Below are 12,489 nucleotides of genomic sequence, written 5' to 3' on the forward strand. Positions count from 1 at the left end.
CTGTCCCTGGTCTCCACCTTTGCTTCTTCTGTGTTGTTGGGGGCGGTGGTGCTTGCGCGTGGCGAGTCCAAGCTGGTGTGTCATTTTTGAACTTTTGTCGCTACTCTTGGAAGTTATCAGAAGGGGGTTCTGTGCGTTTAGGAATGGTTTTCCCCTTCTTAGCCTTTGCAGGTGTTGGAGTTTTCTTTGCCTTTGCAGATGGAGTCTTCTGAGCTGCTCTCTGCTCTGCCTCCTTCCTTAGTCGCTCCTCTTCATCTTTCCTTTCTTTTTCCTCACGAAGCCTCCGTGTGTTTGCTGCCCTGGCTTCTCGTTCAAGCTTGTGTCTCTTATTTTCTACTTCCTCAGCTGAGAGTTTTCTCTTTCCTTTACCAAGTGCACGAGCCAAGACTCTGTCTAGCATTGCATTGAGAATCCTATTACTCGGCAGGTGCTCCCTTTCTACTGTGTCTTCATTTCTCCTCTTTGTATATTCTGCTCGAAGACTTTGTATAGCCGCTTCCAAAATTGTGTCATCTTCGTATCCGGCCATTCGCAGGTCAGCAACAAATCCGTGAGCTTTTTAGTTAAGCCAATCCTCCTCCGCAGAGCAAAGAATGCTAATCTTCTCTCGTTGCTTGCGGCGGCCTGAGCTTCTTCTACAGCCTTCTTATCTGTCTCCGCCTTCCTAACTGCCTCGACTTCTTCCGCCTTCTTGGCAGCCTCATCCTCATGTGCTTTCTTTGCTGCCTCGTCCTCCTCCTGTGTTCTGACGGTCTCTTCGGCTTCTTTTCTTGCTCTCTCGGCTGCCTCCATGTCCTCTGCTTCTTTTTGTAATCTCTCCGCTTCTTGGCGTTCTTGGGCTTCTTGGGCCTCTCGCTCAAGCCTCACACGCTCAGCTTCCAGATCCATTTGGGCTTGTGGGTAAATGTTTGGGATTTCAGTTCTATGTGCCACCGGTAAGGGCCCAAGGTCTTTGAAAATATCATCCTGCGTATTGGAGGGAGGATCATTTAGGGGCTCCATGTGCATGAGATATTAGTGCACGAGCGAGAGAGAGAGAGAGAGAGCGCGTGAGAGAGTCAAGGGGAGAGGAAGAGAGAGAGCTCACAAGTCAAGACTTTTAAAAATGACTATAAAACTCACTGATATTTATAGGGGGCCAAAATTACAAAAAAGTCAATTTACAATGAACGCGCCAAAAAGTGGCGAACAAGAATTATTGGGAGGGTAACCACACGCGGCCATTTCTTAGTCGACCACTGTGCCATTGCCTCGCTCTTTCACGTGCCATTGACGCATTGCACCCTTCTCTTTCGCCTTGCACCTACCACCTTCATGATTTTGCGCCTCAAAGATAAATTTTTGGCTCGCTTTTGGGCCTTTCTCCCAGTAAGTGCACGGTAAAACCAATTGAACATTTCCTGAAACGCATTACTGCGAACCTTGCCACCGCCATGACCCGTGTTCTTAAAATAGGCCGCCTTGGCTTGGTAATGTGATCGTTCCATGCCTTGGTTGCTCCAGAGTGCAAGAGACCCATATTCATCTAGAAAGAAGGAACTGTGCGCATAGAGAATATGCATGTAGTGTGTTATATGAGTTTCCCCCCAAGCATCGATCATTTCTTCTGTGAATCTGTCAATCGAAGTCTTGAATGCAGATATCTCTGCTTCATCAAGATACGGGCGCTCAAGAAGCCTCATCATCTCATCACAAGCTTCCCACACATGTGCACGCTTCAATCCTAGTGTCGCCTCATTGCCTCGATAGGTTGTTACATCACAAATCTGCTTCCATAATTCAAAATGTGTATGGCTTTGAGCCTCACCATAGTTTGAGAGCAGGTGTCTTGCTTTTGCACCACCCATACATATCTTATTAGGGTTATCTGGGTACTTGATGGGTTTTTGCGATCCTTAGAGAGGGTGACAGCACCTGCGTGAAGCCCCACGGATGATAAAACAACTTCAAGCTCTTGGATGCCCTGTTCTCGTCGTGACTCTGGCTCCATGTTCCAAGCATAATTGATGTGGAGCATCAACAATTTGTCCAGAATTCTAAGTCTTGCGTGCAAGGTACACACATGTACTCGCGACAGTGGAATTGAAAGAATAGGGTTCCAAGTAGCATCCTCCTCTGCGCGAGATGGTGCCTTGCTTTGATTGCAGCTCATAATTCCATTGAGCCAGTCGTGCATACCCTTCCCTTTTTGTAATTGATTTGAGCCCTTTGCACTTGCCTGCTTACGACCTTTCACCTTGGTTGCTTGTTTTGCCTTCCCCACTGCGACACTTGGCATCCTTGGATGACAACAAAAGATGCATGGAAACAAAGTGTTAGCACCGCTTTTAGTTCCCAACATGCATTTGAGGGTCTTGAGATCACCACCAAGGTGCCACTCTATTTCAAAGTGACTAGTGCCAGGCACATGCAAGACTTCACCATTTGATTGCCTGTGTATCACTCCTTGAATACCTGTACGGGTGAAGTACCACCTCAGACTGTCATGGTCCTCATGCGGAAGGGTCCATGCCGCCTGCCACCATATGTTCTTCTCAGACTGCACTCCAAAGTAATCTTGCTTGCGTCGCTTTGTGTGCAAGTTATTCTCCGCATCACCTGTTTCATCTTCGCCGTCTAAGCTCTTTCGCTTCAATGCCCTGCTCATGAGTGTCAGACTTGCACGTTCCACCCTTTGGCCCTTTACAACCTGACATTCATCCAATTTGAGGACAAATACAGCCTTTCCATCCGTCTCCTCTAATGTCATATCATAAAATTGAATCATAGCTCGTTGAAGCGCCTCCACCTTGACGTAAACATTGTTAAACTTGTAAGCAAAATCTTTTGAATTTGACATTGGCATGCTACCATCCACCCATCTGTAGTAGCTGCCTAGCAAGTCGGCAATATTGTTGTTTGCTGACTTCCTTGCCATAACTATACTGTATGGTGTTGGAAGTATAGATCGTGTCATTCCTTTGCCTCGTAGACGTGCTGTGATGCAAGTATACAAAGCCCTGTATCCCTTATCACTGATACCTGCTGTGTCGCACACAGTGAGCATGTCAACGGGACTGACAATCTGCTCGAATTCCTTGAGAAAATACTTTTGAATCCTGTCACGCAACGCACCATTTACTGGATTGGTTATCATATTGATTACTTTCTGCTCTGGAATAATGTGCTCAAGGATAGACTCCTCAGTATTGGAACAACCTAATATTGCTTTAGCACATTCCCTGGACATCACATAGTTCAGAGTCAATGACATAACTATATGAAAAAGGAATGTAATGCTAGTTTTGAAGCTGTGATTACCTTGTTTGACGCACACGTCGCTTGCGAGTCCCCCCATCTTTGGAAAGAAGACTCAGAGGCTTGCGCTTTCGCTGCCTTGCATTATATCCCACGGGGAGGTGAGTGAAATGATCGACACGTTGGCGAAGGTTCCGAGTTGAGTTTCGAAGACGGAGATAGTTCTCTATAGCTCGATCCCTGCTTTCCACACCTTCATCAAGCTTCATCTTCTGCTCTGCATTCTCCTTCTCTAGATCCTTGACTCGAGCCAGCATATGTTCCTTTGTGGCCATGAAAGTTGATGCACATTCTTCCTTTTCTGCCTTGCATAATTTTAGAAGCTTCCTGAGGTGATTTTGATTTGAGAGTTCCTGCAAGTACAAAGAATAGAGCCTCTGACAGTACCCTAAGAAACCATTATAACCATCACCCAAGAAGCGTACGACCTGCGTGATATTACGAAAAGGGGGAGGTGCACCAGTCTGTGGATCAAGGGGATAAATGCTTCCATCAGTCCAAGGATCAATGGCTTTTGCACCTTGAAGTCGTAGCACCTCAGCAGGAATACATCCCTTCGTTCGATTACTTCGCATTGTGACATACTCCTCGTCTAAGTCCACGTGCAAGCGAAACTTTGATTGCTTGTTGGTGATGTCCCGTAGAGCCATTGTACCTAGCAAATGGAGATGGATACAAAGATGGAAATGTGGATGGTGATGGAGATGATGGAGATGGAGGATGGAGGTGGAGGATGGAAATGTGGATGGTGATGGAGGAGATGAAGATGGAGATGGTGATGGATATGGAGGTGGAGGAGATGCAGATGGATACAGAGATGGAAATGGAGGCCTTGAGGAGATAGATATGGAGAGCTTGCTAGTGATGGAGATGGAGAGCTTCAACTTGCAAGGATGTGTAGATCTGTACCTTCACAGGAGGGGATGGTGAGCTCTTCCATGAGAGCTGGTGGAGAGGATGATAGATATGGAGAGCTTGCTAGTGATGGAGATGGAGAGCTTCAGCTTGCAAGGATGTGTAGATCTGTACCTTCACAAGAGGGGATGGTGAGCTCTTCCATGAGAGCTGGTGGAGAGGATGATGGAGTAGGACGTCCAGATCTGCAGGCCATGGCTCCTAGAGAGAGAAAAAGAAGCCCTTACCCAAGTAAAACACCCTAAACGCGTTTTAGAGAGAGAGTGTAGAGAGAGAATGGGATCTGCAGCACCTCCAAAAATCCTTCCCAAGGACAGAAGATCTAATGATTAGATCACCTTTTGGCCTATTTTCTTTTTTGTAGAAAAGGAAAAATGCATTTTTAGGCCTAGGCCACTAGCTTGGTCAAAGCTTGATTAGCATTTTAAGCATTTCACTAAGTGTCCAAATAAAAGGGCCCAAGAAGACCCCAAACAAGTCCTAATGTTGACTCTTCAAATGTTGTTCTATATAGGGATTTGAATGTATTGTGTTCCTTTAATTCAAAAATTACTTGTAAAGTCCTACACTTTAACCTCCAATCGTTCATTTCCTTTCTAGAAAATGATTTACAGACAACTTGCAATATCTTGGTATTATATTATCTAGTTATTATCTAGAGATGTCACAAATGTTATAATGATTCCTATCAATGATAGGATGAGGATCAAATGTTAGTTTGAGCATATCTCTTGGGTTGAATAGTTTAGACTGAGGTCATGGTGGGACACAACCCATTGTGTTAATATACAAAAAATGGCTAAATTTTTTTTGAGTTAAATGATACACCCTACATCAAAAACATTATAGCATGGGCTCAATCACAAGCTTGAGACCTAAGAGGAATGTGTCTTACATTACTTACCATAAATAATTATCAAGTGTAATGTTGTCTTTAATGATTTATCTTAATTAGTAATGGAGTAGTGATTTCATTGATGGTTTGACCTTATGTTTTAGATTAGTAGTTTCATTGATGGTTTGATCTTATGGTTTGGCCTCTATTCATAAGATTTACCATGTATCTTAGTAGTGATTGGGATTAACCTTGGTTTCAAGCCTCCATCATGATTGAAGTCAAATTTGGTTTTGTAGGTCACAAAGATTGACTAGAAGACAAAAACAGGTGTTGGATATTAACTAAAAATCAATGTTTTTATAACAAGATTGCGTATTCGAGTCTATTTCCAAGAAAATGTTTAAAATGTTTTTATAGGTGGAGATGATGTGCACTCACCACACCATGCTGATTAGAAAGGAGATCAATCCAAATCAACTTTAAAAACTAGAAATTAAGTGGACTTCAACATAAATGAATCTACCATATTTCTTTAAAAGTGTGAAGGAGACAAGGATATGTAGCAAGATGAAAGAAGTCACGATCTTCAAGGAGACGAAGAATCTGTTGAAAATTGCAAAGACAAGAACGTCCAAGGAGATAAAGTTGGTGATGCTACAATGTCAAATATAAAAGGTAATAAACATGCTCAAAGTTATAAAGCTATAAGATTAGTTATGAATATGGATGAATGAAACTATGCCCTATACAAAAACTAATCATAAAGCTCAACCACCAAGAAAACGTCACAATATATGCGCCTAATGGCTCTCTCTCTATCCAAGATATCTTGCATCTAGGACCACACTATGATAAAGTTCACTCGCACTCTCTAAGGTAAGAGAAACTCTAGTTAGGAGAATCACAAGCTCTCTAAACATTCATCATGCCATGATAACTTTGCATCTCAGTAAAGAGACTCTACTATGCACCTGAGTAAAGAGACTCTACTATGCATACTCGGGGAGGAAAGTTCTGGCTCCCCAAATCTCTAATGCACAAAACTACAAAATAATGGTGAGGTGTCTAGGGAAATGAACATAGTGCCACCTCTATCAAGTGCCCAATCGTCAACATAATAGCGGTCAAATCAAGTATAAATGCAACCTATACCTTTCTTGTGATTCCTCCAAGAAAAACGAGGAGTGAATTTGGCTTCCTATGGAAGTCATCCTCAACATTCCTTGCATGAAAGTAAAAGATAAATCTCTCCCATGATGCCCTCTCAAGTGGGTGAAGGATGCCTTCATGTCCCCCTTGTTATCCACAGGTTGTTCAACCATGTTGAAGTCACCTCTAAGAGTGCAATGATCTACCCCCTGAGGGAGAGTCCATGATGGCATTCCAAAATAGAACTCTTTCTCCTCTCAGCAAGTTAGGAGCATATGAATTTAGCACACCAAATTTCAATCCACCCTCTACATAAATATAATCCAGTGTTGTGCTCTAGAGCAAGGATCATAACTCCATGACTAATCATTGAGGAAAAATTGCAGTTGTCACTAAAGGACATACCCTACCTTTAGTTCCATTTACAGGGATGAAAAAGTGTGCCTATATAAAAGCTTGTCAAATCTAGTGCACTGGCCGACATCAAGATTTTGCTTCATGGGACCATCTGTAACTGTAGGGTGAAGTTGTCCTAAGATGACCTGCTTTTGGTGGTGAGAAAAGATGCTATGAACAAGGCCCTACACATTTCATGAGATAACTCTCATGGTAGAGGTAGAAAACATGGCACAAAATCTAGTTTGATGCCTCTCATAGGTTTGCATTGCCCTATAAGGGGCGGAAAGTTATCATGTGTGAAGGCAATTGAGGAGCATATTAAGACATCATTGCCAAGACGTTGTAAGGCGTGTATATGACTCACCTGCATGCACACTTTGTTGTACATCACCATGTAATACATCCTCATGTAATAGATCCCTATGTAATAGATCCTCATGTAATATAGATCGCCATGTAATACATCCTCATGTAATATAGATCGCCATGTAATACATCCTCATGTGATATATCCCTATGTAATACATCCTTCTCTACAAAGGTGATGCATTATTAGGATCCGTAGCTATCCCATTATAATGGAATCTCACGTGATCATTAGGGGAATTAGGAGTGGGTGCAAGCCTGTCAACCCATCTATAAATCCAAACAAGTCACTTTATCCCAGGATTAGAGGAGGAATAGGGAGATTAGAAGGTTGCTAGAGGATTAGTCAAGAGCTTAGCGAGCCATTAAACCTTGCAACAACAAGATTTACAAGTGGTTAGAGAGGGATTAAAGAGGTTATAGCAAGATTACTAGAGATATGGAAGCTTGCAAGAGGGTTAGAAACTTGTTGCAACATTAAGGAGAGATTAAAGACACACAAGAGGATTGGAGAGAGATTACAAGCTTATAGCAAAGATTAGAAAGAGATTAGAAGGCTTTAGCAGGTAAGATTAGAGAGGGATTAAAGAGGTTATAGCAAGATAAATAGAGATATGGAAGCTTGCAAGAGGGTTTGAAACTTGCTGCAAGATTAAGGAGAGATTAAAGACACACAAGAGGATTGAAGAGAGATTACAAGCTTACAGTAAAGATTAGAAAGAGATTAAAAGGTTACAGGCAAGATTAGAGAGGGATTAGAGAGATCTAGGACTAATGGTTTACATGTGGAATTAGTGTAAGAGCTAGGAAGTTTGGAGAATCCTTTTTTTAATTATAGAATAATATGGACACACTTTTTTGGGGATAAAATCACATTTTCGGAGGAAAACAAAAAATTTTTAATTTTTAGGGTTACTTTTTGGTCATCCAGATCTGGTGGGGCCCAAGGGAGGTGAAGTGACACTAGTGGGGCAATGTGATTGGGGTTACTAGGGGGATAAGCCTAAAGTATATCAATAAATACCCCTACTTTAGGTCCTAAAGAAGCTAGTGAATAGAATGTGCACTCCCCCCCTCCCTTTGGTCCAAACTTGATTAAAATGTCATTAAAATTAATCCTAAAGGACCCTTTTTGTAGTCCGTATTTCCCCTAATGTAAGCTCTTTTGCTATTTATGTTTTTTTTATTTGCACCCTTGGATGTTGGGGTTTAGGATGAGAGAGAGAGAGAGAGAGAGAGAGAGAGAGAGAGAGAGAGCATGCTCTATGCATGTATAAAGCATACTCTTTGTACACGCTTAGAGCTTATATACTCTATGCATGGATAAAGAGAGCAAGCTATATGCATGCATAAAGAGAGTAAGCTTTATGCATTCATAAAGATCATGCATACTTTATGTAAATAAGATCTATGCATTCACAGAGCATAGAACATGCTTACTCTATGCATGCATGCTCTAGCATTGGTCTAATGATTGCTTCATTTTCTTATATTTCAGGTCTCTCACCTTTTTTGTGACATTAGCTCTTCTCAACAAACTCAAGGTAAGCTCTTTTGCTATCTATGAATGCATGCTCTAATGCTTTATGCATACTCTTTATACAGCCTTAGAGCATGCATACTTGCTTTCTCTATGGATGCAAAACGATTATGCATGCTTGATCTATGTATACATGCTTTCTATATGGCTACATAAAGAGTATGCATGCACTATGGATGAATACTCTTTATGTATACATTGTTTTTATGCCTGGAGTTAGGGCATGCATACTCTTTATGCTCTATGTTTTTATGCATGGAGCATGCATAAATAGTATGCATGATGTATGGATGCATACTCTTTATGCATGCATAGTTTTTATGCTCGAGCTAAGAGCATGCATACTCTATATGCTTTATGCTCTATGTTTTTATGCATACTCTATGCTCTATGCTCTATGTTTTCATGCATACTCTATGCTCTATGCTCTATGTTTTCACTATTTATGTTTTTCTTGTTTGCACCCTTGGGTGCTAGGGTTTAAGATTAGAAAATTGAGTGTAAGTATAAATATTAGTATAAGTTAGATCAAACTCATTCATACTATTTATTCTCTAGCTCTCCATTTGTGTGCTAGATCTCCACTACCCATCATGTTCTCCTCCCCTGATTTTGTCACATCGATCCAGTAGCACTCGCTATTCTCACCTTGGATACTAGATCTACCCCAAGTTTTATAGGAGTGTAAACCTTGAGGCTACCATATCTACCTTAGACCCTAATAGCACGTTGTTGGTTGCATTTTACGATGCACTCAACAACGATTTTACCTACTCCATCCTAGTCTCCACCTTGAGATGGATTCCTTTGGAGTTCCTTTTCATCAGTATATGAAGAACGGGAACAATCTCCACACTACCTCTGTCCCAACCTCCTACGAAGAGCATATGCATACATAAAGAGCTGTGCATGCATAGAGTATGCATTCTCTATACAGCCTTAGAGCTTACATACTCTATGCATGCATATGGCATGCATACTCTTTATGCATTCTTAGAGCATACATACTCTATGCATGTATAAATCATGCTCTCTTTATGCATGCCTAAAGCATAGATCATAGAGTATGCATGTTCTAACCATGCATACTCTACACTCTATGCATGTATAAAGAGTATAGAGCATGCATACATAAAGAGTATAGATGCTCTATGTATACTCTATACTCTGTATGTATAAAATATGCATGCTATGTATGCATAGAGCATGCATAATCTTTGTGTGCATAGAGCATAAGTATGCACATATAAAGTATGCATACAATATGTATAGAGTATACATAGAGTATGTATACATGGGAAAATATGATGTGCATGTGAAATATGAACCATGTTATACATGTCCAGATTTTACAGATAAAGAATCCAAGAAGAAGTCATATCTTGCATGCAAGCACTTGTGCTTCATTTATTGCTAGGCTTAAGCCAGAGCAAGAATATGTTCATCCACCAACCTATCCTATCCAACCTTGAGCTTTACAATGCCTTGTATCATAGGAGAACCTACCCTAATTTAGATAATTGAATGCATGGATAATCAGTGGACCTGTAGTATTTTGGGACCTATGTGACCTTTGTGGAAGTAACCTCATTGTATAGGGTTTAATTCTACAATGTCTTTCTCCCCCCCTCCCTTTTCCCCCTCGTATTTCTGTCATGTATTGATGAGTGGTATTTACGTTACAAGCATTCATCGGTTTGAAGAGGAGAGAAGAGAGAGGGTGAATATCTTGTAAGAGGAGAGAAGAGAGGGTGAAGGTGCAAGAGGAGAGAAGAGAGGGTGAATGGTATTAACGTTATGAGCACTCATCGGTTTAAAATCTTGCAAGAGGAGAGAAGAGAGAGGGTGAAGGTGCTCCAATACACTCGCTCTTTCCCAAAAAAGTTTAAAAGATGCCTTTATTATTGTGGTGTAGAAATTCGAGGGAATATGCCTTTATTATTAACATTAAAAAAGATAAAATTTATTTTTTATTTTGTTTGTTGAAAAGTAGAGTGCACCTCTCCCACTTCTATAAATATTGAGGTAAGATCCAAAGCACTTCGTTATACCATTGCCACCAAGCCTTGTTAGTAGAGTATACCACCCTAAACCCTCCCTCGTTTTGTTTGTGATGGCCTTATCAAATATTAGCATTGAAGTTGTTACTGTGTATATCCAGAGGGAGGCCACCAATGTGGAGGTCAAGCAAAAGACCATAGATGGTGCACAAGCATGGAAAGGTCTCACATCCTTTCCACTTCCTAGAAATGATGATGCTATTTCTCAAGTTAAGGCCAAAGTGGTGGGTTTAATTGTGATATGGCGAGCCCATGGTTTTATTGATGAATCTTCTGGATGTGTCTTTCTAGAGGAAGTGTGGAAGGGTACGGACACTCCCCAGAGGACAAGTGAGGCCCATAGTAGTAAAGATGATGGTTTTCACATTTCTGTATTTGGAAGCTGTACGTGAATGATTTTATTTTCAGTTTTTAGCAATAACTTGATGTAGATGTGTTGTTGTTGTCACGTTTTTTTGTTTTCACTCCATTTAGCTCACTATCGCTCTCTCCCTCTCAAATAATTGTCATGTTACTCTCTCCAACTGTGTTCGCCCCTCTCTCTCTCTTCATGGAGGGTATCTTTTTGGAATCCGTTCACCCAATTCCCAAAAAGCACTTGCTAGAAAATGCTCGCCAAAAAAATCCCCCTCATATGTGTGCATAAAGCATAAGTATGCATGTATAAAGTATGCATAGAGTGTGCATATGGTATACATGGCTCATATGTATATTATTCTTAGCATTGCTCTCATGGCTACCTCATTTTAGGTCTATCACCTTTTTTGAGCCTTTAGCTCTTCTCAACCACTCGAGGTAAGCTCTTACACACAAGCTCTTTTGCTATTTATGCTTTTTTATGCACGAGCATGTTTTGTTTTGAGCCTTAATCCATGTTTGGTTTTAAGGCAATCATGTCTAGTAATTCGAAGACTAAATGTAGGATGAGATCCAAAATTTCTTCTAGATGCTCTCCCTTTAGTAGCGTGAGATAGCTAGGTTGGAGCTTACTTCACATGTTCCCGACTCATCGATTTCCACCACCCCCAATCTCGAACTGATGCTAGTGACACACAAAGTTCACGACACAGGTCTCATAGTAGCCATAGTGGTAGGCGCTGGCACTGGTATACGTGGAGGTAATAGCAATGCTAGCACTCCAACACATCGTCCTCCTACACATTTGTTGAGATTACTCCACGTGCTACTCATGGTTTCACTCCTACCAGGCAATCCAGGTTATCCTCCTAGAGCTACTTCAGATGTCAAAGACACTCCTTTTAATTGTACTCCCTTTACTCCTCGCTCTCTAGCATCAAAGCCCATGTACTCCTATAGATGCTATGATAATAGGTCTGTCATCGAAGATGAGCTAGGTGGTAGGGTATTGACGCATATGCAACAGCTCTGTAGTGTACAATTCAGCCCCACAACATCCTCGTGAAGTGGCAAAACCAACTAGAAGAGAAAAGTAATAACATTATTGAGTAGCTTCATAAAGAGTTCCCAGTGCCAACCCTCTCCGAGTAATTCAATAATAAGTGGATGTTCAAGAGAATGATAGATCTTATGAGCCCTTGAAGGTCTGAGGTGCGAGAAGCAATAAAGAAAGGAAAGAGTAAGCCCATGTATCTCGACCTTGAAGACTGGAGAAAAGCTAAGGTAGAGGTCCATGAGACACCCGTGACAAGTACAAGCAACAATGGGAGGCTGCTAAAGCATGCCTCAAAGTTTCGAGAGGACTTCTCACCTTGGCATTGGTGCCACCGGGTGCTTTCGTACACATACTTCGTAAGTTTTCATCTCTTTATTTTTGTAATATATTTAATAATGTATGTACGAAATGCTAAATATGCTAAATGTATGTAGAGAGAAGTAGTGGGGTGTGGTTATTCTCAAGAATGTGTGTAGAGAGAAGTAGTGGGAGGGGCATGGTCATACTTAAG

The sequence above is a fragment of the Cibotium barometz genome, chromosome 18 (genome assembly GCF_041138505.1).
Source record: "Cibotium barometz isolate CiBa-2024 chromosome 18, ASM4113850v1, whole genome shotgun sequence".
Classification (NCBI taxonomy): Eukaryota; Viridiplantae; Streptophyta; class Polypodiopsida; order Cyatheales; family Cibotiaceae; genus Cibotium; species Cibotium barometz.